The following is a 9,088-nucleotide window of genomic DNA, read 5'->3' on the forward strand; positions in this document are numbered from 1 at the left end:
TAATTGTTCTCAACTTTTTAAATTTATGCCTTAATTCTCTACCCTCCTCAAATCTTGATCAATTATGGCATTGTGTTAGGGGTATAAGCTGATTATTAGTCATGAGGTTCTTCCAGTTGAGATTGGGCCATCTTAACCTATTTTATCATCTGTCCAACCTCTAATAGCAGAACAAAATGATACAAAAAAGTAAACATAATCTAACAATCTAGTTTCTGAATTAGACAGAAATATAATGGAGTGCATCAATGAATAAGATATATTTAATAAGGACAGGTTGGAATTAGGCTAATGTAACATAATTTTTAGTGCTAGTTCAGATTTAAAATATGAACACATATTAGGGTATAAATATGGATGTCATGAGCTTAGGTATTACTATGAGTTTAGGTATTTTTTTCTGATTAATTATTTTATGTTTAGAGTTAAGTATAGTAAGTATCTAAAATTCAATATATCTCTATATAGACTCTGTATAAGCTAATCTATATCTCTATAAACTGACTTCAAATCATTTTCAGAGCACACACACAGACACACACAGAACCACTAAATACTACCCCGCTCCAAAACATGAGTAGACTCAATCAAATTAACAAAATTTAATTCACATACTGAATTCCCAGTATTTAGTAAGGCATGTGATTACAAATATTAATCCAAATCCACCCAGGATTATAAGTGAGGTAAAAAAAAAAAGAGCTCCTTTAAAATAGGCTTTCCATTAAAGAATATTGAGTGTCTTAATTTATTAAATTATTTGGTTACATATCTGAATTTAATTGTAGTTTTTTTATACAGGTCTGTATTTAACTTTAATTTAGGTATTTCAGTATGTTTGTCCTTGTTGTTTAAATGATTAATTTCTCATATTTTCTCTTTGTTTTTGTATGTGGAAGACACTGACTTTTTGCGTAAAAGTCTTGTTCCCAATCATTTTACAGATATTTTCCATGAAGTCTAATCATTTTAAATATATTCTCTTAGGATTTTTTTTGTAAACAGTCTTATTATGTACAAAACATAATAAATTTGACTTCTTTCTTTTTTTTTGAATTAAAGGGAGGACTTTAATCTTTATTTATAGGACACTGTGTGACATGAAATTCTGTATAGAAATAAGAAAACCATTCAGAATACAAGCTTCATACAGTATGTACAATTTGGAACTGTTCAAGTATAGTTTCAGCATAAAAAGTGGTACAATAACAAACCCCATTTAAAAAGAGTTATTAGTAGAGAAACAGTAAAACAAGCTATTCCAAACATAATACATGGCTTTAAACTATAGCAAACATAGTGCACAACTTTAAACTATAGCAAACACAGTGCACAACTTTAAACTATAGCAAACATAGTGGACAACTTTAAACTGTAGCAAACATAGTATACAACTTTAAACTATAGCAAACATAGTGCACAACTTTATAGCAAACATAATGCACAACTTTAAACTATAGCAAACATAGTACACAACTTTATGCCTCAGTTACATGATCTAAATGTTAAAGGTCCCAGGAGTTCCCTCCTGAACTTGGAAGGTACAGCCTTCAGAGGTAGTTTCTGGCCCAACAACTGATCTTCCTCTTCCTCTACCAGGAAATACTTCTCAAATTAAGCTTAACAAAGCCTTACACACAGACTCATTTTCACGGTTTTGTGGAGCTTCAATTTTTTCCAAGCCTCCACATTCTTTACTCATACTAGGTTTCTCAGTTTCAACTAGTTTCTCAGCAGCCTGAAAGATATTTGAAATGGCATCCAGGATAACCAGAATAATCTTGCTATCTCTTGCTGTTAAGAGGTTCATCAGTGGTTTTATTGTGCCGCAATGAATGAGGTATACGATCTCTTCAACTGTTCCACCGCTGGAATAGTTGGTCACAGCCCCTGCAGATTCCTTTTTTGTCTTAAAATCTGCCTTAGAGAGAACATTGACGAAGAATGAAACTAATCCATGATACAACTTGCTGTATCTGGTCCTGGTGGCCAGCTGTGGTGTTTGACTCTTAGTTTTGGAGTTGATTAGCAGCCTGGGAAAGATGGTGAGCGCTTCTGCATTGATCACAACCTGAGTCTGTTCATCTTTACCAGTGACAATATTACCAATGGCTCTTAGTGCTGGAGTCACAAATGGCAATTCAGAAGCTCCTAGAGACTTCACAAGTTGGGGCAAAACTCCTGTTTTCATGACCATGTGAATTCATTCATTTGGACCATCAGAAAGGTAGGGAATAACCCAGCAGATATCTGCTAATATTTCTGGATCATCATGACACAGGAATCAAACTAAGGTAGGAAGAATTTGCTCAACAGAATCTAAAGGGGGTGTGAGTATTCTTGTTGTGGCAAAGGTTTGAAAATGTCCAAGTAAGATTATGTAAGTAACTGCATGCTAAAGATGACGTATCAGGAACTGCAAGAAGAGCCAACAGTGGGTCAACTGCACCACAGTTGATAACCAAGTCTCGGAAAACGGAACCATCACCTGCAATGTCTTCTAGAGCCCATATAGCTTGTTCACTGATGTGAACATGGGGAAATGCCAACAGAGAAATGAATGCTGGGATGGCACCTCCGTCTACCACAGCCTTGGTCTGTTCTGATGCCCCAGAAGCGATGCTGGTGAGTACCCAAGCAGATTCAAACTGAATGGGACTGCAATCCATTCTTCCCAAGAAGGACAGAAATGTTGGAATCAAACCAGCCTGGATTATATTGTCTATAGGGGACTGGTTTTCTCTAGAAGGTAGTTTCCTGGCAGCTTGAGTAGCTTACAGCTGACTTTCCCACATTGTTGTTATTTATACCTTGGATGGTGTCATCAACAGATCAATTTACATTATGCTGGTTGTTGCAGTTCTTGTGCAGTGGAGAAGTAGCATCATCAAGAAATAAGCTTACATTTCTCCTTCTTAGCTTTCCTCAGCTCCACATTGACTTCTATTCTGTGATGCCTCATTTCTGTACTGGCTTTTCTTTGTTCTTGAATCTGTTAAGTCCGGCAGTTGGTGTATTAGCATTCTCATTGGTGGGCATGAATATGAGACAAAGGGAGAAACCTTCAAAGGGGGCCCAGGTTTCCATGGGAGGCAACAGAGGCCTCAGCAGCTGAGAGGTGGCTGAACTAAAACGTCCACCTCAGTGCAGCCCAAAGACCATGTCAAATTTGACTTACATCTGATGCTAAGTCACTTTCCCTTGCCTCATGGTTTTTGAGTTGTGAGCATGTCCCTGCCTGTGACTTTAAATCTTGTGGAAGCAAAGCCAACAGACAGGCCAGGGAGATGGTTTGCTGTAGCTGAAGAGCAGTTGAGAGCCCGATGGTATAATGATGAGTGCTTGATGAAGTTGGGGGCCTCTTCAACAGATCATGGTTAGAAAAGGATCTGAGCTTTCTTCCTTTTTTAATTTCCTTCCAAATACAGTTCTCCAGCTTTCTAGTTGATTCTGTAAATTCTCCAATATCCTTCGAATTCATTCTTTTTCTGTGTGAATTAACTGCATTCAGTTTCAGTTGTCTACAATAAGGAATCCTGACAGGGTAGAGAGTAGGGTGGAGGATGGTGATGAAATAAAATAAAAATTTAGAAAACAATCATTACATTTAGGGGAGCAAATAATTTTTGGATTAGCTAAGTAGAGGAAATAGACGAGAATGACTGATCAGGAAAGATAAGAGAGGGCTTTAAATTAATAATCTCAGATTTAAAAAATAGCCTACGGGCTTTATGAGTATTTGATGATTTTTTTAAAATAAAAGTATGAGTTGACAAAGCTAGGCTTAAAAGACTGTAAAAATGAAAATTTTTTAAACCTTAATTTCAGTGCAAATTGAGAATGACTTGATAGGGGTCAAACACCTGCTTTGGATCCTGCAGGGCTCCCTGCACTGAGCATGCCAGCAGACTGGAAACCTACTGCTGCTAGCATTTGTGAGCTCCCACTTCCACTTTTTAAATGTGTGGAGTGGAAGAGACCAGAGAGAGAGGATTTTTCTGCAAAAAGGTAACTGTGTGTTATCTGTCGCCTTCCATGAGGGAATTGCATGGAATGTGTCCTGGGAACTGCAATCGAAGGTCCTAGTGGAGAAAATCTAAAAAACAAAATAACAGAACACAAAAGTGCTTTTCAAAGGAGAAGTGAGTTGAAACAAAAGAGTACTTGTATATTCATTGCATCCAGAAATAGGGACTCTTCTATCAGCCCTGTGACACGCTTTGTTTATCTCTAATTACCTTTTCTCCCAGTACTGTCCCTCAAGGTGTCAGTCAGAATAGCCAGGAATGGGGAAAAAGTTGAATGAGGAATAGAGGAGCAAAAAAGCTCTCACCCTCATTGCAGGCACAAGCTTTATGAGTTCCCTGTCTGGGGCATGGGAATAGAACAAGGAAAGTGAAGGTATATAAATTGTGGTGGACCATATTGAGACTGTTTGTGATCAAAAGGGCCTAGAAAATTGAGAGGAACTGCCTGAAACTTGTGGCAGATGTAGCCAAGGAATTAGTTCATGAGCTTGTTTGAAGTTGAATGGAGGAAAGAATAAAGCTGTCTTCTGCTTTTATCCTACTGAATCCAGCTGATTCAATAAAATATGACATATTGTTGTGTGAAGGGGAAAGAGTCCAGTATGAGGAGATACGGAAAACAAGAAAGTCAGAGGATAGAATAACAGCTAGCAAGGAATGAGTTCTAAAAACCCTAAAGCTTGTGATAAAATTGAAAGAAAAAGGACAGATGTGAGAGAGATTTAAAGAGATAAAATTTTTGGTGGGGGATGATGGCTAATAGGATGGAGTAAGAAGAAGATTAAAAGATTAGTTTGAGTTTTCAAGCCTGGAATATTGGTGACACCATTTACAAAAATAGAGTAATCAAAATGATCTTAATATTGGGAAAATAAAGGAATAAAGGAGGAAAAAATGAATGTGCTTTGGAAAGTAACACTAAAAAAAAAAGAGAAAAATTCAGAGGTCCTTGGGTCTCCGAAACAAAATAGGAACAGGTAGGATTTCATAGAAGATTGTGAGATAGTGAAGAAGGGAAATAGTTTACCACAGAATGTATATTATCTCCAAAATGCTCACTCCTGAATAACAACAATCATCACAATTTATATCATTGGTGCTTGGGGGAATACTAATAAATTATTGAGGGCTTACTATGTGCCAGGCATCATGGGAGTGCACTAAAGGTACCATCTCATTTAATTTAGGACAGCATTCTTTAGTCTGCAGTGCTATTATACTTATTTTATAGAAAAGGAATAGGAGACAGTGAGTTTAGGGAACTTACTGAAGTCAGTTATTTATTATCAATTAAAGATTCTGGTACTGATTATGTCCCAAGGGAATAATCAGATATGGAAATGATCAATTTCCAAAAGAAATAAGCAGATAAGATCATACACAGACATAAAGGTGGAACAGAGAAACTTGGGACTACTAGTGGGTTTGGAGGTGGGGCAAGGGTAGAAAACCTACCTGTCGGTTACTGTGCTCACTACCTAGATGACAGGATCATTCATACACTGAACCTCAGGAACATGTAATTTACCCATGAAACACACCTGCACATGTACTCCCTAAACCTAAAATAAAAGTTGAATTTGAAACTTGCCTGTTAATTTCTTGTTTTTAATAATAATAATGTATTGTAGTTTTGGCTCCCATATCCTGATTTTGCATGCAACTATTTTCTCTGAAACCTATCTTCCAATCTCCTTTTCTTAAAAAAAAAAAAGCTTTTAATTTTAGAATAGTTTTAAGTTTACAGAATTATCATGAAGATAGTACAGAGAGCTCCTGTAGACCCCACACCTGCTTTCCTCTATTATTAACATCATACATTTGTATATTAGGCTTGTTACAATTAATGAGCCAATATTGGTATATTATTTGCATCTAAAGTTCGTACTTCATTCACATTTTTCTACATTTTTCCTCTAATGTGATTTTTCTGTTCAGGATCCCACCCAGGGTACTGTGGTACATTTAGTTGTCACAGCTTCATGAAGCTTCTATGTTGTGACAATGTCTTAGACATTCTTTGTTTTTTATCATCTTGACAGTTTTGAGGAATACTGGACTGGCCAGTTATTTTGTCGAATGTTTCTCAATTTGGATTTGTTTGATATTTATTTCATTATTAGACTGGGATTATGAGTTCTTAGTGAGGAAGACCACAAAGATCAGGGGCCATTCTCATCACATCATATCAAGGTTACATTCCATCTACATGACTTATCTCTGTTGACATTGACCTTGATTATCTGGCTGAGATTGTGTTTGTTAGGTATCTACACTACAAAGTTACTTTTTAATTTATTCCTTTTCATATTATATGTTTTGGAAGAAAGCCAGTGCATGCAGCCCACACTAAAAGCAGTGGGGAGTTATGCTCCCTTTCCTTGAAAGCAGAGTATCTACAAACATTATTTGGAATACTTCTGCATGAGAAATTTGTCTGTACACCTTCATTTATTTATTTGTTCAACTATTTGTTATATCAGTATGGACTAATGGTATTGTTTATATTTTGGATTATAATTTATTTATTTTATTGCTCAAATTGTTCCAGGTTTGGTCATTGGGAGATTTTCAGTTGGTTTTTGTATCTTTGGCTTACCACTATCATTTTTGTGTGTGAGTACTTTCTTATTTTTCTGGCTTTGGGCTCATCTTGAATTTTTTTTTTTTTTTTTTTAACCATAGTCTTAGAATTAACAATTTCTCCAAGGAGCCCTGGTTCCTTTTATTGTATAAAAGCAATTAGCAATATCTGGACACTAGGTGTGTTCCTTGCTTTCTGTGTGTCATTGCTTCTGAACCCTCTTAAAGAATAGAACAAGGAGATGTATGTGTATGTACTAACCCATGTATATGCCCATATCTATAATGTTTTCTATGTGTAACCATCTGTAGCTATATTAATTAAGCATGAGTTTGTACTGATATCTCCAACTCAAATCGAGTACCACATTGATCATTTTAGCCTCCTTTCTTGCTTATCTGTAACCTTCTACTCCAATCATAAGAAATCTGACTCTCACCATTCACCATTCATAAATTAATTTTTCCATTCCAGTATACATGAATAGTGGTTCAATAATTGTTAACCCATACCCTTGGGCAAAAGAAACCCCTTATCCAGTAGAGTATATACAATGCTTATGAACATTTCATTTTGCCTCTAGTCTTAAACAACCCACTCATTTCCAAAGTTACTTAGATCAACATCTCACTCTCTCACTCCCTTCACTGGGGTTTCACACATTTGTAATAAATTTTGATGTTTTTGCCATATTCGGCATTTCATTCTGACATCTGCCAACTTCCTGAATGATTGTTTTAAAAATTGCTTACATTATAGTTTACTTTTCATTCTGTAGAGCTCTATGGGTTTTGCTTATTGCCATGTATTCACCATTACAGTATTAAAAAGAATGGCTTCACTGCCCTAAAACATCCTCTGTGCTCCACCTAATCAACATTCCCAGTATCTTTTTTTAATATCAGTCACTTCAGTTCTTTGAAAAACGCTCAAAACTTGCAATTTGTCTTTGTGTGTGTGTGTGTATTCAACATGCACACATATGTATGCTACTGCATGCCAGATATTTTGATAGGCCCTGGCATGAAGAAAGGATCAAGAAAGGTAGTTTTCTATCTTCATGAAGCTTACATACCAGTGGAGAAAACTGCTTTTGTGGCATGTATTATAAATAGAACAGATGTATAGCATATTATGATTTTATGCTATGAGGAAAACATGATTTAATCTTTATAAGGTACTTATAATAATCCCAGGTATATAGTTGGTAGTCAGAAGACATGAATGTCATCTACCTTCACCACTCAAGTGGTTTATTTATTGAACTTGTATTGACTAGTACCCTCTACATGGGAGTGGAATGTGTCTTAGCAAGCATCATGGGTTATGTTTTCCCATTTATCCCAATACTGGGTATAATACATTCATTTCACAAGGATGTGTCCAGTACTAGGGTTATTCCAGGTTCTGTAACAATGTTAATCTCAGTATTATTAGAGTGAAGAATATGTAAAGAATATGGAAGGAAGCAGTTGTAAAGTTAGATTGGAGGCAAATTGTGATGGCCTTATTGCCTTACTAAGTTGTGAATTACACTCAATTACATATGATGCAGTGGGAATGCAAAGATGATCAAGATCCAATTCTTGACCTTAAAATCATGGAATCGAGCATGCACATAAATTATCACTCCTCGAAGCAAGTTGTGAAAGAGATGGAGGGATGTGTAATGGGGGCAGTGCTGAACCTAGGATAAGTATGGAATGAGGCAGACTTAAGTTTCCATACCAGGACACTGGTGTTATAGTGTGAACTGCTTTTTAAAAGCCCAGTCCCTATGGTGTGTTTGATTGTAGATAGTCCTGCCAAGTTTGGGGGTAGGAAAACATATTGTGCACGAGGGCAGCTTTAAACTGTTACTGGAATTTATACATTAGAACATTTTGTCATTTTAATTCATCTTCTTGAAATGTTTATAAAATTTATAATTTTACACTTTTTATACAAGTAAATTTAGTTTTTATTTATATAGTTCTTATATTTTTAAAATATAAAAAAACAACAAGATAATTATACCCACAGAAAGTTCTAGATAGTATGTTTAAAAGCACTTGTGTATATCATTCAAGTTTAACAACTTGTATTATTTACTACATTTGTCCAGTTTAAAAATAACATTAAACTCTTCAGTGTACCCATATGTTTTTATTCACTCTTCCCTCCCCAGATATAATCATGTGATCATCATCCTGAGGCTGGTGCTTATCATTCTCTCACATGCTTTTATACTCTTCTGTCATAAATATTTATATAGAGGGAATATATAGAATTGTACTGAAAATTATTGTTCTAAAAATAGTATATTGTAAGTCTCTTTCTACCTTATTCCTATGTTGTTTTTGAGATCTCTTCATGCTGCTAATTGTGAAGTAAATGTTAATTTTATAATTCATTTTCCTATTTGCTAGATGCATAGTTGGTTGATAGATACGTAGATGGTTTTCTTTTTTTAGAGAAAGAATATCTATAGCAAATC

General features: G+C 35.6%; 1 pseudogene; it reads right to left on the minus strand.

Moving 5' to 3' along the window:
* Nucleotides 1-1,498: 1,498 nt before the first annotated feature.
* On the minus strand, nt 1,499-3,083 carry LOC126950838 (importin subunit alpha-1-like; annotated as a pseudogene).
* Nucleotides 3,084-9,088: the final 6,005 nt, after the last annotated feature.

This window comes from Macaca thibetana, chromosome 3 (genome assembly GCF_024542745.1).
Source record: "Macaca thibetana thibetana isolate TM-01 chromosome 3, ASM2454274v1, whole genome shotgun sequence".
NCBI lineage: Eukaryota > Metazoa > Chordata > Mammalia > Primates > Cercopithecidae > Macaca > Macaca thibetana.